At 58.5% G+C, this 26,931-nt stretch overlaps 1 protein-coding gene and 1 long non-coding RNA gene across 5 annotated transcripts in view; one reads left to right on the top strand and one right to left on the bottom strand.

Annotated features, from left to right (window-relative positions):
- Nucleotides 1–26,931, bottom strand: part of CDH4 (cadherin 4) — a 508,943-nt gene that overhangs the window by 291,477 nt on the left and 190,535 nt on the right. For 2 of the 4 annotated variants that reach the window (XM_077873793.1, XM_077873792.1), the window contains exon 2: nucleotides 23,755–23,883. The exons of the other annotated variants lie outside the window; for them this stretch is intronic. The gene's annotated coding sequence lies outside the window, so the exon portion shown is untranslated. The remainder of the gene's footprint in view (nucleotides 1–23,754; nucleotides 23,884–26,931) is intronic. 4 annotated transcript variants of the gene reach the window in all.
- Nucleotides 4,466–6,854, top strand: LOC144298640 (uncharacterized). The gene is made up of 3 exons (XR_013365592.1): nucleotides 4,466–4,718; nucleotides 5,292–5,340; nucleotides 6,203–6,854. It is a non-coding gene; the product is annotated as an uncharacterized LOC144298640 (long non-coding RNA).

Raw genomic sequence — 26,931 nt, 5'->3', positions numbered from 1 at the left:
AAAAACCAATATTCACCCCGGGATTGTGCAATAAATAGAATTTATTAAAGTACTTGTGAAATGCCTCCAGTGAGAAATTCATCTTTGATCCAGATTTTAATAAGGATTATATAATCATAATGAGACTGTAATAAAACAGCATTACCTGAATAATCCATTTTATTACCAGTTTTATTATGAGTTCCCATTTATTACAATTCATTGGATATTTAAAGCATATGTAAATGATGCAATATAAAATATATGAAGAACAAGAATTATGGTATAGGTCTATGTAAATTTATCTTCCTGATATCTAAGATCTCCAGATCTCCTAAGATTATACGGTCAGAAAGGATCTCAATAAAAGGTTAAAAATGTGGCTTTGGGTCTCAGGAATCAAATATGAATGTCTCACCATGGAAATGGCCATTCCATTCTTGGGATATGAAATCCAAAGTCTACAGGATTAAATCTTTATTAGGGATAGGATATTTTATCTAACTGAAACTGAAAACTAGAAAACTACTTTTACTTTGGCCTCTGGTGGAAATCTTTCTAAAACGTCTAATTTTCTGCTTTACTAAGTACACTATGTGGACATACACAATCGTTAATAACCAAGGATCGAGATCATGCATTTGTAAAAAAATGCAAAGAAAACAAATAAAAAAACAAGGCCAACCTAATTTCCTTTTTTTTAAAAAAAGATTTATTTATTTATTTATTTATTTATTTATTTATTTATTTATTTATTATAGACACAGAGAGAGAGAGAGAGAGAGAGAGAGGCAGAGACACAGGAGGAGGGAGAAGCAGGTTCCATGCCGGGAGCCCGACGTGGGACTCGATCCTGGGACTCCAGGATCGTGCCCTGGGCCAAAGGCAGGTGCTAAACCGCTAAACCACCCGGGGATCCCCCCTTAATTTCCTTTTTAAAAAAGAGGAGATGAAGGTAGACCAGCCTTGTGTTGCCCGCATCACCTGTCCTGCCTGTATCCTGGCTTTGCGTCAGGTGACTTCTACATCGTCCAGATAACCTGCCTCCCATCTCTTGATCTCCCATCTCTGGCCTCCTCTTCCCTCCCACATTGGTACTTAGCACCTGCTGCCCTCCCCACTGCTTGTTTTTGGGTGTGCCCTGTTCCCAGCTAATCAATACGTCCTTGAGAAAGGGCCGACTCCGGTCTCCACTGTCTCCAGCTCCCAGAATGACGCTCTGGGGAGTGTCCAGCTGGACGGCATGAAGAGACGCCATCACTCTCTCCCACACCCAACGTGCCACCAAATAAAAGCAAGACAAGGGAAGGGAGGCATTTGCTGAGCCAGTTCTAGTTATTAGCTCATGATGCTCTTCCGCCCAGGTCCACGCCCGTGATAAAAGGTCACGTCCTACTGACGCAGCACCCTACGCTCTGGGAAGTGAAATAAAATCCCTTCTGTAAGGGTGGGAGCTGGAAAGCACAGCCACATCTCGTCAAAGCTCTCACTCACTGGAGACAACAGGGCAGAGGTCTTTCCGCGTCCTTCCCCAGAAACACACAGAGCAGCATGTGGGATTCTCAAACCACGAGGGACGCTGGGCAGGAGAGGGGATGCACAAATGTCACCGTTTCTCCTCCCTCACTGCACACAGCCACCTGTCCTCTGGGAAGGGAAGCACAGATCCCTGCTTGAAAAGCTCGGATTCTTCCGTGAGGACCGAAGGACATCGAGGATGTAGAAGCAGAAGGCGGTCACGAGAGGCCGGCGGAGGGGACGGGGATGTTTAATGGGCACAGGGTTACTGTATTCTCGAGCTCCGCTTGCAGCCTGGTGCCCAGAGTTAACAGTAAGGTCTCATGGACTTTGAAAATCTTTGCAAGGGTAGAGCTCATATTAGTGTTGTTACCTTCTCCCCACCCCACAAAACAATAAAGGGACGGAGGGGAAGCTTTTGGAGGCCATGGAAGGTTTACTACCTGAATGATGATGACGGTCACATGACTCTACACATAGGTCCAAACTGAGCAAACCGCGCACGTTAACTCTGAGCAGCATTCTGTGCACCAATTATACGGTGAGGCTTCGGGAGCCGAGAGGCCAGATCCCCTCCTTCTAAAAACAGCTGCTGTTTATTAAAAATCGTGGGGAGACAGTGACTTGGGAGGGGCCCTAGGGGAGCATCTGCAGTGCTGGCTATGTGGTTGTGACTCTCTTGGGAAAATTGAGAGAGACACGCGTACACTTTGTTTGCTTTTCTGTGTGTACGTCGTAGTCCACGACAAGCGTGAGCATGTGAGCCAACGACCCCGAAGCTTTGGAAATGCCGTGAGGGGCAAACCCCTCTGCACACGCCAGGGGGTTCCCACACATGGTCGCTGCTGCCCCGGCGGCAGAGCACTTGCCAATCAGACTGGAGTCAACTTTCAAGGAGCTTTCCGGAAGAACATAATTAGATTAGAACGTTACATTTGTTAATTTTTCAGTTGCTCATTAAAATTGACATGTCATTTGATTTTGACAGAAACCTTTTTATCTTGATGTAAGACTGTAGGCATTTTTTTTTAAATACAGCTAAATTTAGGGAGTTCTGAAATATGACAACTGCAATAATGAGATTGAGAGCACTCTCTCCATCGTTCACATCTGAGAATCACAAAGCAAACCATCTTTTCCCATAACACCGGGCTGCAGGCTTTATCTAGACTTTTAAAAGATGCGTCCATCATGCAAGGAGCGCTCCCAACTCCGGGGAGTCATTTAGGGTGCCAAGGAGGAGCCTGCTCTGAGAGGAGTGCCAGGGAATCCAGACCACAGGACACGGGTTCTAGAAAGGTCTTTGCTTCCTACGTCACAACACAGCCCTGCTAGGCCCTCCCTGACACGGAAGCTTAGAAAAGGAAGATTTTCCTCCTTCTGCCCGTGTCGTGTTCATTGGGGACGCCCGAAAAGCCAGAACAGAAGCACCCGGGCAGCGACTGCCAGAAAGGGGGGGCGGGCGGAGGGACACAAGGAGACCTTGGGAGTGGTGGCTGGGGCCCAGTCCCCGCTCCCGTCGATGAGCCACATGCTCGTGAGCAATTCAGCTCAGTCCTTGAACCTTCTGGTCCCTCATCTGTGTAAAGGGGGTAATAAAAGCACTAACGTCATGGCAAAACCTGAAAGCTAACACCGAACACGCGCGCCTGTCCACGGGAACAGGTGGCTGCCGGGGAGCAGACGCCCACGGGGACGGCTTCCCCTGGGCGGGCCTTGGAACCTCCCCTCTGCGTGTAGGCAGACGGATGAGTCTTTCCTCGTCTCTCACAGGCCCACGGTTGGGTGGAGAGGGCCTGAGGACTCAGAGGAACTGGAAGCTGAAGGCAGACGGCCTTCGTCTCTGAATGAGAGTCGGTGGGGGACACCTGCCGTGGTCCGTGACCTGAGCAAGGAAGGGACACGTGGAGACCTTGGGAGCCACAGCAGCCACCGTGCGGAGAAGGTGAGATGCAGGGCTGGCCATCACGTGGCGCCAGGCACAGAGCAGAGATGCCACAGATGTTTGTCTCCCTCCCTCCCTCCTTCCCTCCCTCCCTCTTCCTTCTAAGCACGTTGCTAGCTCCTGCATGTGGAGGGGTTTTTGCAGAAGCAGATCTTGGGTGCAGAGGACATTCCTCTGGGGGGCACAGCCATTTCTGGGCAGCCTGCAGACACCTCACGATGCATCCTCAGTATCTCCCGAGGAGCCTCCCGGGGATGGCCACAGCCTCGCATCCGGGGCAGGTGTGCGGGCCCCGAGCAATGGGAAGCATCCGGGGTGCACCATGCAAGCCCCAGACTGGGGTGAAGGAAGCGAGCCCTCCAGCCTTCTCACTCCCACAAAACTCACTCCATCTCCCGGGAAAGCTCAGCTGAAACACAGCTGTGGCTGCTCCACACCCCCAGCCAAACGTCTGCTCTTCCAGCTTCCGATCGCGTTACAGTCCATGGGGGACGGCCGAGCAAATGGGCACAGGCTGAGACCAGGGATTCACCCCCTTGAGGTCTGCGCAAGGTGCCATTGGAGCTTTGCAAGGACAGAACTATCTTTCAGAGAGTGATCGCCCTAAGGCGGTTCTGATCTGGGAACAAGAAGCCAGCGCTGAGACCAGCCTTGTGATCTTAATGCACATTTCAGTGTTCACATTAGAAAGGAGGATTTTTTTTTTTTTTTTAACGAAGGGTGTTGGGGGTGGAGAGGATGAGGAGAGGCGAAGAGGAGCCACTTTGTGCTCAAGAGTCTGCCTTCTTTATTGTTAAAGCATGGGTTGGAGAATGTGTTTGTTGTTCAACTCAAGATATCTGATAACGGAGGTATCTGCTGATGGCTGAGAACTGAATGCTATGGAGATGGGGTTTTTTAATTTTAAGTTTGAAAGAGTTTGCGACTCACAGCAGTTGCAAAATTAGGCAGAGTTCCCGAGGATTCCTCCCCCAGGCTCCCCGACGACAACGGCTTACATAACCCAAGTCCGCGATCAAGAGCGGGAACGTGACGTCGGCACGACGCTGGGGCCCCGGGCACAGGCCGCATTTGGATAACGCCATTCCCCACACCCTCGTTTTAGACTCCAGGGTGAACGTGTTCCTTCCCAGGCAGGCGGGAGGGAACACGGCTCTCGCCCAGCGAGATCCTAACCCCAGCACGTAAACAGGGGGTAGCGCATTGAGAAACGAGCTATTGGAGTTTGGCTTGTTTCCTCCCACAGCTGTGATCGACGGCGCTAAGAACGGTGGAGGTGGGTGCTGAGATTCGGACTGACGCACAGTTGCCGGGCTTGGGGAAGCCCCTCGTTCACCCCGAGAGCACACGGTGCCCCATGCCGGCACCAGGAGGGACACACCGCCCGGGAACGCCCCCAGCACCAGCCTCCAGGGAGGGTCCCCCGGCAGGGCCCGGCCCCCCTCAGGGGAGGAAGCGGATGGCACCTTCTCCCCAGCACCGCTGAGCTGCACGGGTCCCCGGCCCTTCCTGCTTCCCCACCAGCTTCTCAGAGCTTTGCCCTGGGAGGCAGGGGGCTGCCTTCTGGGAGTGCTGCATTTGCTGGGGAGAAGAGCTCTCCAGAAACTTTGGTGCGAGTTCCGGAAAACAAGTAGGACCACACAATCCACACGGTAACCGGGGTCCCCTGGCCTGTGCCTTCGCCTGCTCCCCTCTGCCTCCAGGACTCGGCAGCTCCACCAGCTGCGGGGGGTCCTCAGGGGGCTTCCTGGGCTCTTGATAAAGCAGAGGCCCATCCCCGAACTCCCCTGGTCCCTCAGCATTGTAACACCTGCCACCATCAGAAACGAAATGATTCTATACCTTGCAGGATCTGCCGAAGAGTCCATGTGAAAGAAAACTCGTGTGTGTGAGCTCATGTGAGTACACAGTGTGCATCTGTGTGTGAAGGCACATATGTGTGGTGCACGTATGTGTGCACACTGTATGCACATGTCTGTGTGCGTGCATGCACAATGCATTTATGCAGACTAGAGGGCAGTTGCGTGAGTACACCGCATGCACTCCTGCATGCAGGTGTGTGCAGGTGTGTGCATGCATGCATGCATACCAGCATATGAGTGCACCGTGTGTGTGGGCATGGGCGTGTTCCTGTTCACGTGCATGCCTAAACCCTTCCCTGGAGCCGTGGGGATGCTCAGTGGACTCGCTCCGTAACGGGGCTCCGCAGGTACAGACAGACCGAGGGCACCCCTCCCTCTGGTCCAGGGCCCGAAGCGCGGATGCTCGGTGCCTCTGCAGTTGCTCCACGCGCAGACGGCAGGCAGAGCGCCCATCAGCTGTCCTCATGCGCCCAGTCTGCGTCCCGGCTGCGGCGCTGGCTTCTCTGCGGCTTCCCTGAGACCATGCATGGGACACACCTCCCCAGGTGTCCCTGCTCTGGGCCACAGCCGGGAGGGAGGGCTCTTTCTGCCCCGGCCTCCCCTGAAAGGAGAGCCCTGGTCTCCGTGTCCCTGGGGCGGACCTCTGGCCCCTCGGAGCCATCTCCTGAAAATGGTTGAAAGTCCTTCCCCTCCTGCCCCCCAGGGACACGCAGCAGAGGAGGAGGCTGGCTCACCGCCCGACAGCTCCTTGTTTGGGGGCCACACAGCGTCTCCAGTGGAGGAGGCGGGGCAGGCGGGGAGGAGGTCTGGCAGACAAACCTCACAGTGCAAACTGAGAAGCAATTTCTAGATGTTTCCTTAGTTGTCATTCCTCCAATATCCTGGTTTTCTTCTTCAGATGCTGAGAACTTGGGGAAGATGAAGGCCTGCCTGAAGCGAAGCATCGTCCCTGCCCTTGGGAGCACCAGCTCCATTTCCCTGCTGACAACAGAGGTGGCCCTCAGTGGTCACGAGGGGACACGAAGATCCAGGGGACGGCCCGTCACTCTGGCCCAAGCCGGCCCTGCGGACGCGGTGCCTGATTCCCGGATGAGTCCTCCGCGCGAGGCTTTCCTGCAGACAGGTCTGTTGCTTCACAGCAATGGGGCTTCTTTACGAGCCGTTCTCAACCCGGGGGCAGTTTGTCCAGCCCACGCCCACCCCAGGGGCCCTGGGCAGTCCATGCCGGGTGACATTTCTGGATGTGACATCGAGTGGGCGAAGCCAGGGACGCTGCATCCCACGATGTGCGGCACAGCCTGCGGCAGAGCCGCTCTGGCTCCGCCGTCCGTCTCTCCCAGGGGGAGACCCCCCGACGCTTTGTGTCTCTGACCCTCCTACTGAACGGTTTCTTCCCGTCACGGCTTCTTACCAAAAATTCCAATTGTGAAACTTTCAGAAATACACGTGTTCTGAGCAGCGGTGATGGGAGGGTCAGAGAAAAGAACAGGAGAACAAGGAACAAGTATCTCATCTCAAATATTTCATATTAAAAAAATGAATCCGATTGATTTCCTGGTGGTTTTTTTTTTTCCCTATTTCTGAGCCAGGGAGGGGTGCAGAGCATAACGTTTCCCCCTTATTTTTTTCCACGTTTCTTCATGGGCACCCACAAACCAACTGTGACGCAGCTGTGTTTCTCGCCCCTCCTGCCCCCCATAAAAGGGCAGGATTTAGTTAATTTATCAGTGTGTTTCTTTGTTCCAATTCAAGCTCAGTTAGGCGGAGGACATGGCAGAGTGGGTATGAAACAGCTTGGAGAAGGGTTTAAAGCACTGCACACATACGAAGCATCATCATCCAAACCACGGAAAACAATTTGTCCCAATTGCAATTATGCGGTCTTTGCGCGGTTAAGTCATTACAAAGCCCGCGTCTGTCTGCAGAGCGACCCGCGCCCCCCGGCCCCACGGAGACGGCGCGTCTCGAACCGTGAGCCGAGAGCTCCTTGCTCTTCCTTCGGCAGGTAGGCCTAGTGTCGCCTTTCCCGTGGGAAAACGCCAGGCACGCGTCCGCCAGTAGCTCTTGGCTCTTGTCATAAATACCTTTTCCCCAACATCAGCCATTTTCAATATTACTTTTGTAGCAAAGTGAAGTTGGCACGAAGGTTCCGTGGGGGAAGGGACTATGGCTCTTCCCAGTCCTGCGAGCAGCCCACTGCTTGCAGGTGACGGGGGCAGCGCGGGTGCCGGTGACCCAGGGGCCACGCGGATGCTGTCTCTTCCCGGGATGGAAGGCGGACCCTCGCTTGCCGATCCCACCCCAGCCGCCCGTCCTGAAGCCGCCTGGCACCCGGTCTGCGGCCCGCCGCCCGTGGCACCTGCGACATGCCGAGGCGTTTCTAGAGCGGAGTCTGCTGACGATGACAGCTCTCAGCCTGGAGGCAGCCTTCCATCCGTGCCGGGGCGCTCTGCGTGCGTCAGGACGGGGACGCGGTGCAGAGGATGGGCTCTAGATGAACCTGGCGGCCTCCGTACTGCCCCGCGTGTCAACCTACCCAGAAATTCACCTGGGGATGCACCAGACTGTGACCCGACAGCGGCTCAAAGGTCCCAGCACAAATGAGGAAACTGAGGCACGGTCCCAGCACAGAGCGGGACCCACACTTCTGAGGGTAGAGAGATGGGCGGAGGAAGGTGGGTGAATGCACGGTGCCAGCCAGCGCGGGGGAGCTGGGTCACGGACACAGGCAGGTGGGCCGAGGGACCATCAGGACACAGCTCAGGCAGGGGCTCGTTACACCGAGTCTCTTCGGGGCACCAGCGGCCGACGGAGGCGGCCAGCCTGACGCAGGCCACGCATCCCAGATGCCAGCACCGCTGCCCAGGTGTGCCCACGAGTCAGCAGTTGCATGGGGGTCGTTTTCTACGTGCCCCCCTAAGGCAGGAGGCTGACAAGGGCTCCGACCCCCCTGAGCGGTCAGTACCGGCCAGGGCGCCCTGAGGTGAGGCCTTGTGGGGGAAGCAGGCGCCCTGGCCGTCCCGCAGCGTCCTTGCAAGACGAGCACTGGCACCAGGTGAGGGGCAGCCCTGGGGGCCGGGGGGAGCTGCCCCGCATGCGTCCCCACCCAGGGTCCCCACGGCCTGCCAGACCGGAGGAGGAGAAGGAATCAATTAATAAAAGCAAATTACCTTTTACCAAGTTAAATAAAAGCTAATATAAATGAAACACTGTGTGTATGGCAGATTTATATGCGCTATAACCATTCCATTCCTGGATGGAAACGTTTTAATGTGATATTAAAAAAGATCGAATTAAACTTTAATGTGCGCAACATTTGGTGTCAGGAGCGGCGGGGCCCCTCTCTCACGTTTTCACGGAGTTCACAGACTGTGGTCCCACCTGCATCAACTTTCCGGAGGCGGCGGGGAGGGGTGTTGGTGGGGGGAGCCTGGTCCTGCAGCCCAGCTCGCCTGGCTCCTCCCCCTGCAGCCTGGGAGCACCGCCCCAGGCCTGACCAGCTCCTGCTCCCTCATCACTGGGTGGGAAGACGCCCACTCCCTGCATGGGGGCTCGGGTGGGGCAGGGGTGGCAGCGTGGGCCCCCCTGGTCCAGGGGTGCAGGGAGGGAGGTGAACGGGCAGGCAGGGAGCACACATGCTGAGAAGCAGGATGGCCTCTGCCGGGACGAGACCTAGGCTGGGCAGGAAAGGCCCGGAACTCCTCAGCACCCCCCGCCCCCGCTCCTGGGACTCGGGTCAAATTCGCACACAGACTCGAGAAGCCCAACACGCACCCAGAACACGTGGCTTTGCTCCGTCTCGGGGAAAGGATAAAAGCTAAGGGACTGGCCTTAAGCCGGTCGTACCAAGATCTGTGCTCCCCATTCCCAGGAAGCTGAACTCCCAGGATGCTCCAAGGGGCCAGGGTGCTGCTGTGCTCCTGCACGGCAAGGGTCTGGGCCTGGAGTTGCTCTCGGGGAACTGAGTCAGGTCAACCCGGGGAACCTGGCTCAACCGGGTAGAGAGGGGGTCAGGGGCTGAGCTGAGCAACTAGGTACCCCTGGTCTGAGCCCTGGTCCCTCCAAGACCTGGCGGGTTTGCTCTTCTGTGCCTGGGTCTCTCCCTCTGCGATGTGGGGACGGTGCTCGCAGCCAGAGGTCCGCCCGAGACCAGCGAGCGAGTGTGTGTGGCGTGTGTGCCGACACCCGTCTCGGGGATGCGCCTGCCTGACACTCAGCTCGGACGGTGTCGAGGGCACGGGAGTGGTGCCGATGCCTCTCCTGCTTTGTTCCTGCCCCTCCGCCTGTCGCCTCCTCCCCCAGCACATTTCCCAAGAGATGTGTCTGACCTGGTCATGCTGCCCTGAGTGCCCTCATTTCGGAGGCTGTTTAGCATCGCACTGTACGTGGCACCCACGGACACAGATGGGCCCGGCTGTCCTCGTCCCGCAGGAGCCCAGAGTCCGGCGGGATGTGCAGACGTGCGCGGGCTGCCCACGGTGCCGGGGCCGGGGGAACCGCAGGGAGCGGAGGGCCGAGCCTGGCTTTGGTGGATCGGAAGTCCTTCCTCACATCAACGACGGCAAAGGAACCATCCTGTAAACGTGTAAGAGCCACGTCTAATTCCTGACGAGGGCACATGCCCTTCCTGGCCTGAAGGATCCTCCTGCGTCCCCAGCGCGGCGTCTGTTCCACGCTCCCCGCAAGGCCCCGTGGAAGCTGTCCACGGAGTCTCGTCGACCTCCGGCACAGGTGAGCGTGTCCATCGCCCATCTGAACACTTAATTATCCTCTTCATTTTCGTGCCACAGTTTGGGTGATTATAATCCTATTTTCCCAACGAGGCTGAAAGCTCCTTCAAGTTAATGACTTCTAACCCGCACAACGGAGGAGTCCTGAAGCCCCTCCGGGGCCGGGGAGGCCTGGGTGTGCGCTCTGCTTCGCCGCTCAGCTCTGAACCGGGGAAGGTGGCAAACGTCGGCGACCCCTTCACAGGGCTGGGCGGAGGATTAAAGAAGAAAGCGAAGGCTGAACGCTGATCTCGGGGCCTGACCCGTGAGAAGGGCCCGGCTGACCCGCCAACTCCGCAGGGAATCACGGTGACGGGCGGCATGTGCGCGGTGCCCGTTCTGTGCTGTGCGTCGTCCTGAGCGCTCTGCGTAGACAAGTCTACGTGGACGTGGACAAAGCCATGCGCAGCTGAGGACACGGAGCCCAGAGAGGTAGAGCGACTTCCTGAGGCCACACAGACATCAGGGGTTGGCCACGGGCTCAGGGTCAGGCTCCTAACGCTCACTGGGGCGGATCCCACCCGACCGCCCAGGGGGTCAGGCCCCATCATCACCCCTTTCTGCAGCAGGAGGGGGGGGGCAGGGGTCACGTCAGTGTCTCCACTATTTCCACTCGCAAGCCTCCAGCGGAATAACTGAAGAAGATGCTCGGCAGAAGTGTGTGGATGCATCTGTGGGCCGTGTGCACGCTTGTCTTGATGCTCCACAGTATAGCAACTGTGCCCCTGCGCCTTCACGTTGTCAGGGTCTCGAGGGATCTCACAAATGGGCCTGGGTCTCCCAGGGAGGGGCGGCGGGCAGCGCAGCAGGATGGTGTGTCCTCTCAATGGGAGCCGAGAAGCCTTTCGGAGATGCCCTCGTGAAGACCTGCTCGGGGAGCGTGAGAGCAGCTGCGACCGCCCTGCACCCGCCCCTTGGTCACAAAGGCTCTTGCCAAGAATGACCAACAGGCCTCCCTGCGGTTGCCCATCTCCCAGCACCAGCCACTGGACCATTATCCCGGGGAATGGAATCAAAGCCCCGGAGGCGAGAAACAGTGGCGATCGCTTAGAGACATCGGCTCTGTGTCCAGAATGGAAGCATCGCGTTTTCCAAAGAGTCACCAAGTGTTGATAAGAGTGAGCTGAAGTCACCTTTCAAAGACAGAGGAGCATGCCAACCTATGACAGTGCCGAATGTCACTAAACACGAAGCCCTTTCCACTAAGGAAAGTGAAAGAAGGTCCAAGAGCCCAGAATCTTGCGGTGGTGCCTCCAGTGCAACAGGACACCTTCACCGGTTAAGTCACATGACGGGTGATGCTCACACTCAGCTTCTAGAAAGTCCAGCAAGAGGTGGCATCACCCCAACGATGGGGTCCCGGGAGCTTGCATCACATGAGCGGATGGATGGATGGATGAATGGATGGCCCCATGATAGTGAGTGAATGAATGAATGATGGATGGATGGATGGATGGATGGAGGTAGAGGAGTGGATGGACGGACGGATGGATGGATACATAAGTAGACAGGTGGACGGATGGATAGATGGACAGGTGGATGGATGGATGAATGGATGGCCCCATGATAGTGAGTGAATGAATGAATGATGGATGGATGGATGGATGGATGGAGGTAGAGGAGTGGATGGACAGACGGATGGATGGATACATAAGTAGACAGGTGGACAGATGGATAGATGGACAGGTGGACGGATGGATAGATGGATGGGTGGGTGGATAAGTAGAGAAGCGGATAGATGTAGCCCCACCATTTTAGGGAATCTAGTTCTGTCCAGATTCCAGTCTGTCCTTCAAGGGTACTCTTCCTATTGGGGAGGTGGGGGGCAGAGTTAGCATAGGCTGTGGTTAGGGACCCTCCCCTGCACCTTGGGTTGCTCTTAAAATGGGAACAACAGCAGCCCTCCAGGCTGGCTGTGGAGGCCACACGGGCTTCCTGGGTTTGGGAACTAGGGATAGTCAATACAGGGATGATGGTGGCATGAGTACCTGCCCAGTGCCTGGGACACATGAGGGAGGGAGGGCTAGACCCCTGCAGTAACAATCATTACTTTCTTTGTTTTTTAAGATTTTATTTACTTATTCATGAGAGACGGGGGTCGGGGGGCGGGCAGAGACACGGGCAGAGGGAGAAGCAGGCTCCATGCAGGGAGCCCGATGTGGGACTCGATCCTGGGACTCCAGGATCACGCCTTGGGCTGAAGGCGGCATTAAACCGCTGAGCTACCCAGGGATCCCCACAATCATTACTTCTTAAAAGTTCTTTTGGAACCCAAGGGCTGTATCTGATGAGTAAAAGGACATGGTCCCTGAGAGTGAACAGGTGACGCACGCCACACCCTCCTGGTGACCGGGGGTCCCGACCACGGGAAGTCCCCCTGAAGCTGTGCAGCCACACCTGTGCATTTAGGGAGAAGAGACCTTGAAAGGCACACAGGATTTGGACTCCATGTGCAGATACCTGAAGCGACAGTGGGTGAAACGGGAGCGGCCTGCGGGCTCTGAGGGGGGATCCCGGGCTGGCAGCGAGCGGGCTGCTTGGGATGAAACACGGGGTGAGGGGAGTAAGAGGGAACCCAATTCCGGCGGTCCCGTTCCCAGCACTCTGGCGTCATTACCCGCTCGTTCAATTCCTTCCACAATCCTGTGAGGGTGGCACGGGCGTCACCCTCCCCCTGTAGCCCGAGGGGCTTAGCCACTCAACAAGCTCCGGGGTCAGGAGTGGCCGAGGAGCAAGTCACACTGGGGGCTCCTAGGCGGCCCCAGGGCTGTGGGCCAGCGCCCCTGGAAGGCCATTTGCAGGGCTCCACTGAGGCGGGGCACACACCTGGCCAGGCCCCGGCAATGCCCGAGCCCGGGAGTCCCCACAGCCCTGTCTCCTGATCCTGGACATCTCCCCAGCGCTGTCAGCCGGCGATGGGTCAACAATCCTGGTCTCCGTCTGCAGAGGAAAAGCAAATGCACGATGGACCCGCTGGGCTGCACATGACACCGCGGACGGACTCCAAGCCTCTTGCCCCACTCAAGGTTCAAGCCACAAGAGACTGTGTGTACCTCACATTCAGAGTCCGGCAAACTAGTCAAAAAGGTTGAGTTTGGGAATTTGGCCACCCTTCGGGATAGTGGGATCAGAGCTCTGGGTGACCTGACCTGGGTGCTGGCTACACTGGGGTCTTGTCTGTGAACAGTCACCCGGCTGGGTGCTGTCACCTGTGCATCTTCGGGGTGGTATATCTCAATAAAGGGAGGAAGGCCTGAGTTATAAAAACAGGAGTGGTTGTAGGTTTTGAAAGGAGCCCTGCCTGGTGTCCTGACCAGGACGAGGTGCTCTGGACGGGGAGGCAGGCATGCTGAAGGCAAGTTTCTGCAAAGGAGCTGGGCGTGAGCGCCAACCTCACTCTTCCTGACCTGGGAACAGTGCGCGGTTATTTGTGGTGACCTCTCTTGGCAAGACGGTGGCCTGACATTTCCTCCCAAGCCAGCACGGGCTCTGTGCTGTTACCACCAGCCGGGCTCTCCACCAGCTGACACTGTGCTTTGAAACAGCCCAGCTGCCGAGCCGTCTGCTGGATGAGCTTGTGAACTATGTTCCGTGGTGCTGTGGCTCGTATCCGGGGTGGCGAGAGCACAGATCCTGCCTCCCGCGTGTGATGCAGCTCAGGCACCGTGCCTTGGTTTCCCCTTCTGTAAATCAGAAGGTGTTATCGTATCGACCTCAAGGTTATAGTTTCGAGGGGTCCAAGAGATGAGGGATGGGACGGTCACATAGTGTCCGATGCAGGTTCCATAAATGACAGTCGTCCTGGGGAGCAACTGCAGGGCAGGGCAGGGCAGGGGAGGGGCTGAACAGGCCACTCCATTAGGGCGGGATGTGCAGGTCTGTGGGCCTGTCCCTGCCGGACTGAGGCCCCAGGGCTGTGGGAAGAGGGGGCCCGTGTCCACTCTCCAGCCCGTGGCCCAGAGGCTGGCTGCCAGAGTGGGGGCCCCCATTCCTCCCGACACCAGTGCATGGTCCCATGATGGGGAGCATCCGAGCAAGGGGGCGGCTTGCAGATGGAGGGTCAGGGCCTGGCTGACAGGCACAGGGGCTCTGGGGCTCGCCCGGGAGCAGGTGCAGGGGAGGGAGTCTGTGTGAAAACTGGACCAGCCCCAGGGAGAGGGAGGAGAGGGGGGAGGCACTGAGATGAGCCTTCTGAGAAGACAAAAAAAGTCAGATGCAGTTGTTTTGTCTTTGCCTGTAACCGTGCACAGTGCTCTCCGCTCCTGGCTGTAGTTAAGAGAGGGATCGTGCCCTACGGTGGGCGGACTGCACTGGGGCACGGAAGCCGGGCACTCGCCGCGCATTTGCTCCTCGAATTTCCACGCAGGGTGACAGTCCCTGTGACGGAGCCCACGGCTCAATCACGTCGTCAAGAGGGACGCCGGACAGGGAGCCAGGAAACCCCGTTCCCGTCTAATAGCGCGGTGCAAGCCGAGGGGGATGGGGCGCTGGGCCACCTGAGGTTTTAAACCTTCCCGTGGGCTGCCGGATGTAAAAGTAAGAAAATGCCACATTGAACAGCTCTCTCATCTCAACACACGATTCTGAACCTGTGCTGCGCCGTGGAGGGAGGCGCAGGGACGACGGCACCTGGTCTCCAGGTGAAGGGTCGCCCGGGCTGTGAACCAGCCCCTCGCCCCGGGCTCGAGGCCAGCTGTCTGGAGGCCTCCGTGAGGCCAGCCCTTCCTGATGTCCTCTTTACGACCCCCTAAATCCTCTGGACCACGATTCCAGAGCTGCTCTTGAGATGATGAATATTTGAGCCAAGCTTCCATCTGTGTTTTCCGAGGCTAAATCAACCTGTCGCTCCTAACGCGGCTCCCCTGCTGAGGACCGTGTCGATACATCACCAGCCAACTCCAGGCCCCGTGAAGACGCGGCCTCAGTAAAAATCTGGTCACTCAGTTAATGCCCTTGCCCCTGCTCGGATGGAGGCGGGTGGAGCCGGGGGCAGAGGGGTGAGCGGGGTGGGGCAGCCGTCCTCACAGACGCCCACCAGTGCTGCCCCCCGGCCGCAGACCAGCTCCCAGGCTCTGCCTCCTGCCTGGAGGAAGCCGCACGGAGGGAAGATTCGTGCAGGGGGCCGCACGGCAGTTGCTGTGATTCAAGTGACACATGAGGGAGGCACGGAGGCTGACCTGAGATTCAGCTATATGTGCGGGGAAGGGAACTATAATCACCTGTGGCTTCCTGGAGGAGGTGGCTATTGAGGTTGGCTTTAAGGGGAGATGTGAGTGACAGGCACCAGGGGCCAGGAAGGCAGGAGGGGGGACAGCAGGGTGCAGGGGGTACCGGGGCCAGGAAGGAGGGGGTGGTGGGATGGGGAAGGGGAAGGGGATGGGGATGGGGAAGGAGATGGGGAAGGAGATGAGGAAGGAGATGGGGATGGGGAAGGGGATGGGGAAGGGGAAGAGGATGGGGAAGGGGAATGGGTTGGGGAAGGGGATGGGGAAGGGGATGGGGAAGGGGAAGGGGAAGGAGATGGGGATGGGGAAGGAGATGGGGAAGGGGAAGGAGATGGGGAAGGAGATGGGGATGGGGAAGGAGATGGGGAAGGAGATGGGGAAGGAGATGGGGAAGGAGATGGGGATGGGGAAGGGGAAGGGGAAAGGGATGGGGAAGGAGATGGGGAAGGAGATGGGGAAGGGGATGGGGAAGGGGAAGGGGAAGGGGATGGGGATGGGGATGGGGAAGGAGATGGGGATGGGGATGGGGAAGGAGATGGGGATGGGGATGGGGATGGGGAAGGAGATGGGGATGCGGATGGTGAAGGAGATGGGGAAGGGGATGGGGAAGGAGATGGGGATGGGGATGAGGAAGGAGATGGGGATGGGGAAGGAGATGGGGAAGGAGATGGGGAAGGAGATGAGGAAGGGGAAGGATATGGGGATGGGGAAGGGGAAGGTGAAGGAGATGGGGATGGGGAAGGGGAAGGAGATGGGGAAGGGGAATGGGTTGGGGAAGGGGATGGGGAAGGGGAAGGGGAAGGAGATGGGGAAGGAGATGGGGATGGGGAAGGGGAAGAGGATGAGGAAGGGGAAAGAGATGGGGAAGGAGATGGGGAAGGGGAAGGGGATGTGGAAGGAGATGGGGAAGGGGAAGGGGATGTGGAAGGAGATGGGGAAGGGGAAGGGGATGGGGGAAGGGGAAGAGGATGGGGAAGGGGAAGGAGATGGGGAAGGAGATGGGGAAGGAGATGGGGAAGGAGATGGGGAAGGAGATGGGGAAGGGGATGGGGAAGGGGATGGGGAAGGGGAAGGGCCGGGCCCCGCCCCCCACCGCAGCATCACATCTCGCACTTCAGAGGTAAGGACATCATGTTACCCTTCCCAGATGCTGATAGCGAGATTTTCGCACGCAGCTGGTATCTCAGGATGTTAACGGAGCGAGCGTCGTATTTTAGGGGTAAGAAAGGAGGGAGAGAGAGAGAGAGGGGGCGGGGGGATTTTTCCATATGGTGAAGGTTCTCATTAAAATCAATTGTAAACTGCGCTAATGGCTGGGTTAACATCATTTGGAAATCATTGTAAATATCAGCTGCATCTATATTCAGCGTTTGAAATTTCCTTATTGAAGCCTGTATAGCTTTGTGTGTGTTTTTCAGTGGAGTGTTATTCATTTAAAGTTGTTTGAAAATCTGATCAGAAAGATCTTCAACCCAGAAATTTAGTGATTTGGAATCTGCCGGCGTCTATACTCTCGGGTGCTTCTTTTGAGGGGTGTTTAGCAGAAGGACATCTCCGGGCGCGGCGTGCTTGGCGCATGGGGTGTGCTCCTGGACGGGCCGCGGCCGTGCATTCCGCGGGGCCCCGATCGCCCCTGGGGGACTGTGAGCGAAGGCACGAGGCCTGGTTCAGGGGGTTGGCACGGACGTGGGGCGTCACTGCCGTCCAAGGCGGGCGACGGTGCACGTTTATTATCTGAATGCGCTGGCCTGCCAGGTGGGCCGGTGACTTCCCCCCGCAGGGACGGGGGGCGTCCTGCTGCCTGGTGCGGGGGCGCAGGGGGTGGCCGGCCCCATCTCCGCCATGGGATTGGATATCTGTCGTGGTCACTGGACCGTCCGGGGGATTACGAACCACAGTGTGCGCAACCTGTGTGCTCGGGAGGGCGAGGCGGGAGGCAGCGGCAGGTGTCAGCGACTGAGCTGGAAGTTTCCGCCTCCAGGGTTATTGTGGAGCTGGGCTGCGGCTGGCGGGTGGGCAGGTGCTGGAATCGCCTCGGGGTGCAGAGACCCCATACCCAGCCCGGGTCTACACCACACGCTGCCGTTTTCCGAGGCAGAGCCTACAAATCCACATCCGGGGACCCAGCCTACAGGACACCTCACCCTTCCTTCTGTTCCTCCGCTACCCTCTACTTCCATGCCTTGACTGTGAAGCCCTCCAACACGCTAGCTGTGCAACTCAATTTTATTTTTCCCCCCCTCACGGATATACTGCAGGGTAAGTACCTGCAAAATTTCCCCATTCCTGATAGGATGCCTACGGAGAGTGAGTTCTCTTCTTATGCCCTTGAGAGCTGCCACGCGGGTGCGCTGGGAAGCTGCACGTTCACCAAGGCACCCTTCGTCTGCATTGAAATAGACTCGTTCCCTCGTGTGTTTGCATCGGAAAAAAAAAAAAAAAGTCTCGTTTCCGCCGACCCTGGGTTTGTCATCAGGCCCCGCGGTCCCCGAGCGATGGCACAGTCCTAATCAGGGCCTGGCTCGGCGCCGCACCCGGGTAGCTGGGTGTCCGAGGCTGTCGCCGATCTACGATCGTCAGATCTCCGCTGTCGCACGTCCCCTCGGTGGCAGCTGGGCTGTGCGTGCGTGCGTGAGTGAGTGTGTGAACTCCGAAGACCCGGTGGGTGGGTTTTTTCCGCCAGGCCTGCCACAGAGATTCTCAAACACAGGGAGAAACGAGCCCCGATCGTTTAAATTGACCATCCTCTGCCCCAGCCGCCGCCTGCTTGCGCTGTGAATAATCAGCTTCCTGTCGTCTCCGGCCCGGCGGAGCGGCAGGTTAAGTGGCTGAGGCTACGGGAACATACATCACGACGCCCGCCTCCCCGCGTGACCCAGTTCCGCGAGGGCGGGGAGCGGAGGCCCCTAGTAGGTCATCAGAAGGAGATGCAGAGGGTGAGGGGGGCCGAAAAGCATTTTAGGAGCAATCACTTTAGAGAACGCTCCGGTGTCGGCTTTGGAAGATTAACTGAACGCCGGAGCCGCGTCTTCAAGACGCAGTGGCTCCTTAATCAGCAGTAACTACTGTGCCACCCGTCCTCAGCCACCCGCCAGCGCGAGGCCCGTCGGACCAGCTTCCAACAGGTGAGGGCGGGCCTCCGGTTTCCCCTTGTTGTCGTCGACCTTGGCAACTTGAGGGCCGCGCTCGCACGCGTGCAGGGCGCGCCGCCGGTGTTGAGCGTCCGCCACTTGCTTTCCTTCGCGTGGAAGCTCGTCTCTGAGGCCGAGCGAGCCCTGCCCGCACCGACGGCGCCTCTTCTTCAAACTTCCTCCCGAGAAGCACGGAGCTTGGTGGAGGAGCCGCCAGGCCCGGCCCCGCGGGCGCCTTCCCCTTGGTCTCACACGCTCGCTCGCTGAAACCCTTCGCCTCCATTTGGATTCCTGGCTTCAAATAAGAACTAAAATAAACCAAATCTACTTACAAAATAGATGTTGAGTGAGCTAATTTAACACCGCATTATCTGAAGACGGTTATTATAATCAAGATGGCTCTGCGTTGTTCTACAATCTCCTAATTAGATGTGGTCCCAAAAGCTATTCTGGCTTTTAGAAAAATTACCTTTGGAGAAAATGCCTGTATTTATAAATGTCTGTGTATGTGTGTGTACATATATTTATTTTTAGTTGTTGCATCTGACTTAAGAAACTATATTCTACTGAAAAACTCACACAACATGTTGCGAACTCACCCGGCCAAACGAGAAAAGCCAACGCCCTGAAAGCGGGGTGCGGGTCACTAAAGCCGCAGTGTGGGGGGGGGAACGGGTGGTGGCGGGCCACCGAGTCGGGCCGTGGCCTTGCGTCCGCGTGGCTGGCCCGCTCTCTGGGTGACCCGAAGGCCCCGGGACGCACAGCCGCCCTGCAGCAGGTCCCCCCACTGAGAAGAGCAGCTCCCCGCGGGCTGAGGGGCTGGCGGACGGGCATCCTCACCTGGACCCCCCGGGGCCTTCTGCAGACCACAGGCCTGGCCACATGCGAGGCTGCCCTCCCTGCCCCAAACCTGTGGGCGAGCGCACGTGCTCGGGCCGCAAGGCACACAAATACCGAATTACTTCTTCAATACACTTGCCTCCCGGATGGCGTACGGGATCCCAGAGCCGCTACCCTGTGTGCGGGGACAACGCACCCCCGGCGAGCCGGGGGGACCGACTTAGAGCCTCCCTGCCCCAGGCAGCCCGGTAACAGTCCCGACGGCGGCCCTGGCCTTGGCCCTGGCCCTGCCCCGCCCCTGCCCTTACCCCTGCCCTGCTCCTGCCCCTGCCCCTGCCCCTGCCCCTGGCACTGCCCTGCCCTTGGCCCTGCTCCTGCCCCTGGCCCTGCCCCTGCCCCTGGCCATGCCTCTGCCCTTGCCCCTGCCCTGCCCCTGGCCCTGCCCTGCTCCTGCCCCTGGCCTGCCCCTGGCCCTACCCCTGCTCCTGCCACTGCCCTGGCCCTGCTCCTGCCCCTGTCCTGCTCCTGCCCCTGCCCCTGCCCTGCTCCTGCCCCTGCCCTGCCCCTGCTCCTGGCCCTGCCCCTGCCCTTGCCCCTGCCGTGCCCCTGGCCCTGGCCCTGCCCCTGATCTTGCCCTTGCCCCTGCCCTGCCCCTGCCCTGCCCCTGCCCTGCCCCTGATCTTGCCCTTGCCCCTGCCCTGCCCCTGCCCTGCCCCTGGCCCTGCCCTGCTCCTGCCCTGCTCCTGCCCCTGCCCTGCCCCTGGCCTTGCCCCTGCCCTGGCCCTAGCCCTGGCCCTGGCCCTGGCCCTGCCCTCCCCCTGCCCCTGGCCCTGCCCAGCCCTGTCTGCCTTCCCCTCGCATTTCACCCCCACCTGCGGCAGCCGCTGGCACGCCCCGCACACCTCACATCCCAGGCCTTCCTTCCAAGCCGTGAATGAAAGCAGAAGTGGAATCAAAAACAATTTCTGCAAGAAAAATAGCCTCAAGCCCTGTATCTTCAGCCAAATGTTCAACAGTGAAGGCGGGGGTGCTGAGCTGTGCCTGGAAGAGGAACACCTTCCCCGCGCGCGGTGCTTCGTACGCCCACTTTGTGGTTTCGTCTTTTCTTCCCCCCATCAAACCAGACACTTCTTCTAAGTCAAGCCCTCGGGGTGGAGCCGGGAAAGCGATGAGCAGGTGTGTGGGGACGAGGGGGGCGTGCGCCTCCTTCCCCCGGACTCGGGGCCCAGATCGAGGTGAACGTCGCCACGCAGAGCTGCGGGGAAAGAATCGCTGTGACCGTGTTTCTGGCACCAATTAGGTCATCGGTCAGACTGGCACGTGGCAAGGATGCGGCAGGCACGCAGGGAGGCCAGGTACCGGGCGGGGGCCTGGGGCCTGGGGTTTGGCTCCACGAGTGTTGGCGGCGGGGAGGCCCCACGGCCCGACCCCTGCTGAGTGGACAGCACGGCCGAGGACACGGCGCTGCTGCAGGGGCGGCTCCAGGCGGCTTTGTCGGCGACGCGCTGTAGGCCTGGCCGCTGCCCGGCTCCTCGGGGCTCTGTCCCCATCTACAAGGGGGGCGTAAGCACCCCGCGGACCTCACAGGCTCGAGAATGACATGGCGCATCCCCTTTGCACACCATCTGTTTCAACTGTCGCGTTAATATGCCTTAAATTAATGTTCCTGTGGTGTTAACGTTAATTCTTTTGACATTCTGGTCACTGGTGACGTCAGGGTCTCTCAACCTTGGCCCCCGGTGATGCCTGGGGCAGGACGTGTCTGCGTTGGGGGCTGTCCCATGCGACGTCTAGCCACGCCCCTGACTGTCCCCTGCAGACGCCAGTGGATGCCTCCCCCCGGGGCGTGGCGACAACCAAAATGCCTCCAGACACTGCCCAACACCTCCTGGGCGTGGGCCACCCCGGCCGGGAGCCCCTGAGCTACGGGTGCTGCCAAACAGCCCGGGGGCGGAAGTCCTCCCGCGGACTCACCGATGCTGAGCCTCATTTCAGCAGCAAACACGTCTCTAGAGGTGAAGCTGGAAACACGGCTCTACAACTGGATTCCGAAAGGCCGACCTGGCCTCCTGAACCCCAGACCAAGCCGGGCTCGGGACGAATGAAGGCCTGGGTGTCCCAGGAGGGTCACGTGTCCTGGCCCCACCGGTGTCCAGCCACGGAGTGACCCCACGGAGCAGTGGGTGTTCTGCAGCGCCGCGTGCGGGGCGCCGCCTGGGGCATCGAACGCCGAGCCCAGGGACTTGAGAGCCCTGAGGACACCTGTCAGTAGTGAGGTCCCCGTCCCAGAGGCGGCGGTGCCCTGATCCGAGGGAGGACAAAAGGAGCGGCCCTCGCTGCGGCCACACTGAGCCAGAGGACCCGGCCCGGAGCGGAGCAGCGAGCAAGGAAGGGGCACGTCCAGGGAAAGTCTCTTGCCAAAGACACACAGTTCCGTGTGGGGCTAAGTGGCCCTCCTCACAGCGAACGGGGAGCGCCGCGCATTTTACCCACAGACTCACCTGCCGGGCTGGGCACCATGAGGCCGATGACACGGAAGGTCGGCCAATTCGCTCACAACGTGGTTACTTCCACCCCTGGATCGGCATCCTCCGGCCAGAGGCGGGCCTGGGACTCAAGGGGACTCTGACCTGCGTCCTCACATGGCCTGTGACCCAAGTCCTCCTGCAGACGCCGGAGTCAGGGCGAGGCCGGCTCCCCCCGCCCGACCCAGAACCTGCAGAACACGCCCCCCTTCACGCTCCCTCGAACCCACAAAGACAACCCGGCTGCGTTTCCAAAGGAGGGTTTGGGTTCCCTTTTAGGGAAACCAGTCTTTATCTTGTGACCTTTTCCCCTATTTCCTTGGTCGTTTTAAAAGACAGTCCCTCACGTTCACAATCGGGTGTGTGCACTGGGGCCGCCTCGCCACGCTCCGAGACCACGCAGAGCGATGCCCACCCCCCCAGGCCGCGGCGAGCCGCTGCTTCTCCCCAGAGGGCCTCCGCCCCACGGCGCGCCCCGTTTCCTGACCCGGTTCCTCCACGCAGAGCGAACACCCCGGGGGTCTGGCTGCCCGGGCTCATGCAACACGACTGCCCCGTCCTCCCCCGCGCTCCCCGGGGCACGTACCGCCCACGCTGTTCCCGGCTGCCTTCTCCCTGGGTCCCGCCCGGCCACTGAGAATTTTCCCGAGGCCAAATCATCTGCGGCCTAGAGGAAGTCCGTGAGTTTAACTTCAACGTCACCCCACTGTCTTAATAAGTGAATTGGCCAAACAACCACACAGAACCTTCCGGGTGTTTTGTCTCAGCACATTGGGACTGTCGTCCGCTAGGACCCGCCGGTACGGACGGGGGTATTGCTGGTCTCCTGACCACAGTAGCTGCCACCAGGGACGACACAGGAGGAGGACGGCTTCTCTCTCCTGATGTCCCACTTCCCTCCACTCCCCGGACACCGGGAAGCTCACGCCAAGGGGGAGGGGCTCCCTGTAGCGCTCGGGGAGCCCCCCCAGCAGGCGGGCCGGGCGCGCTCAGGCAGGGACGACCATCACCCTGGCTCCCGGCATCCCTTGGTTTCCTGAGCTCCCCCCACGTCCGACCCAACGCGACACGAGGTGGGAGTGTACGAACACACGGCACGGCCGGCCTGGGAGAGCTCACGGCTCAGCGTTGCTGTTCTCTTTGTGGAAGAGCAGCACGGGTACGGTTCCAGATGAGCTCAGGGGAGGGACAGGTCCGCCACTCAGGGCCGGGGCAGGACTTCCCTGCACAGCTCAGGTCAGCCGCTGCATCTCCTGATCACGCCGATGTACGTGTACCTAACGCTGCCTCCCAGTGAGCAGGACAGACCATTAGCGACTTATTGTTAATTTTTTTAAAAAAACCTGAAAACACCTCTGAACTGGTTGCCACAAACCAAAAGAACCACCTTAGCCTCAAAAGAGCCAACCTGCGGACACTCCGGAGAAGCAGGAAACGGACTCCCGGCAAGTGTCTGTGCTCTCAGGTCACACGCAACAAGATGGACAGACCGACCACCACCAGGCTGCTAGGCCTGAAGCTCACGCGGGAATCCTGTGCTCTGCATCACCTGGGCCTTGCGGATCGCATCCCCGTGGAGTCTAACCACCTTCTTCCTTTTTAAGATTTATGTATTTGAGAGAGAGAGAGAGCACATGAGTGCAGGGTGCAGGGGGAGAGGGGGAGAGAATCCCAAGCAGACTCTCCTCTGAGCGCCGAGCCCGACGTGGGGCTCGATCCCACGACCCTGAGATCACGACCTGAGTGGAAACCGAGAGCCAGAGGCTCAACCGCCCGAGCCACCCAGGCGCCCCCGAGGTTAACTGTTTTCTATGCTGGTTTCTCAAATTAGAGAGAAACTGGTTCGCTGCTTGGCCACCTCATCTCCGCCCCTTCCTCACGTGCACGTTAGCGGCGCATCACAGACCCCGAGGTGTGACCAGTGTCGCTCGCACGCGGCTGGAGCGGCGGATGCGCTCACCAATCCTCCCAGTTCACACGGGCCCTCTGCTCAGCACCCCGGGGAAACCAGGGGAGCGGAGACACGTTCTCGCAGGCAGGCGGGTGTGTCACGGGCACGCGCGTCCAGCTCGGCGGCGGGATCACTTACCTAGGAAGAAGAGAACAGAGAAGCTTCATTAGTGGGGTCTAGCTGCGTTCCCCTCTGGCTCCCTAACGATGGTGGTGACAGCGACAGGTGGACTCTGGTTATCCCCACAAGTACCCTGGAACCCCGTTAGTCCACACGGCGCGGCACACTTTCTGGAACACGCTCCTCCACCCACTACTGAGCCCCTCCCAAGTCGGGCAACCAGAGTGGCGTCTCCAGGTCGTGGAGACAGGTGCCCTCAGAAGTAGTGGGGTCAGCAGGCTGAAGGAGGCTCCTGACGTCTGGACCACGGCTCTTCCTGACTGCACCGCTCACCTAATAAAATCATTCTTGAGTCTCAACGCCCTGAACAGGGAGCCAGGTAAGTAGCAATAACCAGGGGCATTTCCTAGGGGCCACACTCTGTTTCTCTCAGTTTCCCTGGGTCCTCCTCCTCCATCCAGCTGCATCAGCTCTTCTGCAGAGAGGCCAAACAGTGTCCAAATTACGCTCAGCTGCTCACGGGAAGGACGGAGTTATTTATTTATTTATTTTTTGGGGGAAGGAGTCATTGACCCTGAAACTTTGGAGCTTTAGCATCCAATACAGAGAAGCAGCTCGAGTGAGGATGCTGGAATGTGGTGCCGCCTCCCCACTCGGGCTTTCCTCTTGCTCCAAGCGTGACCAGGTATGACCAGTCTAGGGCTCTACAAAAAATGGAGATCATCTGCTATCTACGGGAGAAGAAAGTTCTTTCTTCCCTGAGTGCATTAGTTTCCTGGAGAGTCACGCTCGGTGGATTGCTGCAGAGCGGTAACCGTTCCAGATCTTCAAACATAATGAGTTTGCATTTCCTGACTCTGTGGCAAGAGGGATCATAGGAACACCTGCCTGTGCCCACGAGGGGCCTGAAACTCCCAGTGAGCCTCCTGCACCCAGGCTCTCTGGGGATCCCGGGTCACGGGGCCGAAGGACAGGCGCTCGACTGGCCAACAGACTCAACACAGCTCACAGAGACGAACCACGAACATTTGTAGGAACTGCTCCCACTCACCCTATGGCGACCCATCCAGCGGTCACCCTGGCAACCAGGGTCACATCTCATCACAACACCTGCCCACGGCAGGCGGCTGCAGGAGCTCCCGCCATCTGGGCCTCCGAACACCTCCAGGGGCAAGAACACAAATACAACTGCAGCCACTGGTCTCCTCTCATTCTAACTTTCTCTCCTTCACAAGCTCACACAGGCCGCACATCCCTTGGGGGTGAGCTGGGTCGTGGTCTGAGGCGGCACCTGATGCTCGGGCGGGGCGGGCCCTGACCCTGTCGGGCAGCGTGTGTGCACTGCCCTCGGCTCGGACAATGTGCGGTTTTCACAAGCGAGTCCTGAGTGTGAGCTCACTCCCAAGGCAGCATCTTAATGCACTTCGTGCCTCCAAAGGCAAGTGTGAGTAACAACTCTGTAATCTGTGGCCGCTGAGCTGGGGCTTCCTGTGCCCTCCTTTCTTCGTCACTGCTGGAGATGCTATTAAAAATTTCATTTCCATTTCCCAGCGCAGCCCGTGCTGTCTTCATTACCTGACAAACCCGGCGGTAATATAGATGAACGACTGACCGCTCCCCCCATGCTGAGGCCAGAGGAGGCCATGCACAGCCGGGCGACCCCACATCCGAGGAGGACACCCCGGTGGCTCCCAACAGGAAAGCGGTGGTCCTCACACTGAGGGCCATTGTCACGGCAACAAGAGCCATCATAAAATTAATAATAATAGTTATAATGGCCCAGTGATGACTCCGTGACACTTGGGATGGGCTGGTGCTCTTCTAAGAGCTTTGGGTGCATGACCCCACTGACCCTCCCAGACACAGATCTGTCCCCCCTGCCCAATCTGGGGATGAGCACATGAGGCTTGGAGGTGTTGGGGGAACCAGGATCAATCAGAGGCGTCTGGCCCTGGGGCCTCACTCCAAACCACTGCCCCCATGGGGTCCCTGCACATGCAGGCCTGTGGGACGGCAGGCTGCCCTCCAGCCAGGCACCCTCCAGCCACACAGGGTGGGCTGAGAAACCTTCCCTGCACAGCCCGACACTTGGCTCCGAGTCGGATCCTCGCTCAACCACACGTCCACCTCTTCTGCCCCAGGCTCCCGGCCCACAGGATTCCATGCACACCCTGGAGGAGGCTCCTCCTGAGGACCAGACAGCCCTGGGGCCCTCACTCAGCTTAATTCCTCCTCACAGGGGAGACAGAGCCAGTAGGACAGAGTTTCCACTGATCCTGGGTCAAAAAACCATGTCCATTTTTGGGATGGTCCTCCTGTGACCGTCCTCGACTCACCTGCAGAGGGGGGGCAGGTGACGAGACCCACCGTGGCTGTTTGGTTCTCGGGAGTTGATCTTAACACTCAATGCTTACTATAAATAGTAAGGGGATTTAGAAATCCAGCAGTTATTAAATTGAATTATCTTCAAAGAGGTAATAAAAACTGGAGCCATGCCATCCCCTGAGTTTGCTTACAATCAATTATTAAAGCATCGATATTTACACGGTAAGGAGAGCGTGAGCGTACGTTTGTGGTCGCCCGTGCCAGACACTCTGAACATCCTCCTTCGCTGCACTGCAGACGGGCTGGCCCCCGCCGCCCGCCCTCCCACGGCTCTGCCTCGGCTTCTCCCCGAATGAAGCCTCAAGTGGGCTGTGGTGTCCACCGCAATCCCTACAACAACCCTAAACTAACTTAAAGGGCAGAAGTAAGACTCCAATAAATAACTCAAAATTCTAAAAGAAAAAAAAAGGCATCAATTGAAATAAAAAGAAAGATGAGAGAGAGAGAGAGAGAGAGAGAGAGAGAGGTCACAAAGGGAGACAAAACCACAAACATCAAGGGGGAGATCCGACTCCAACTGCGTCAATAATAAACCTGGAGGGACCACACACGTTCCCCTTCCAGGGCAGGAACAGAAAACACAGACGAACATCAGGCGGGACCCGAACACGCGGTCCACGGAGACACCTGACACGGGCGGGGGGCACTGCGCGGACGGTAGGCGCCGGGGCCGCCGCTCTG

This window comes from Canis aureus, chromosome 26 (genome assembly GCF_053574225.1).
Source record: "Canis aureus isolate CA01 chromosome 26, VMU_Caureus_v.1.0, whole genome shotgun sequence".
Classification (NCBI taxonomy): domain Eukaryota; kingdom Metazoa; phylum Chordata; class Mammalia; order Carnivora; family Canidae; genus Canis; species Canis aureus.
The sequence above is the reverse complement of the archived record's forward strand: the minus strand, read 5'-3'. Positions and strand labels throughout refer to the sequence as shown.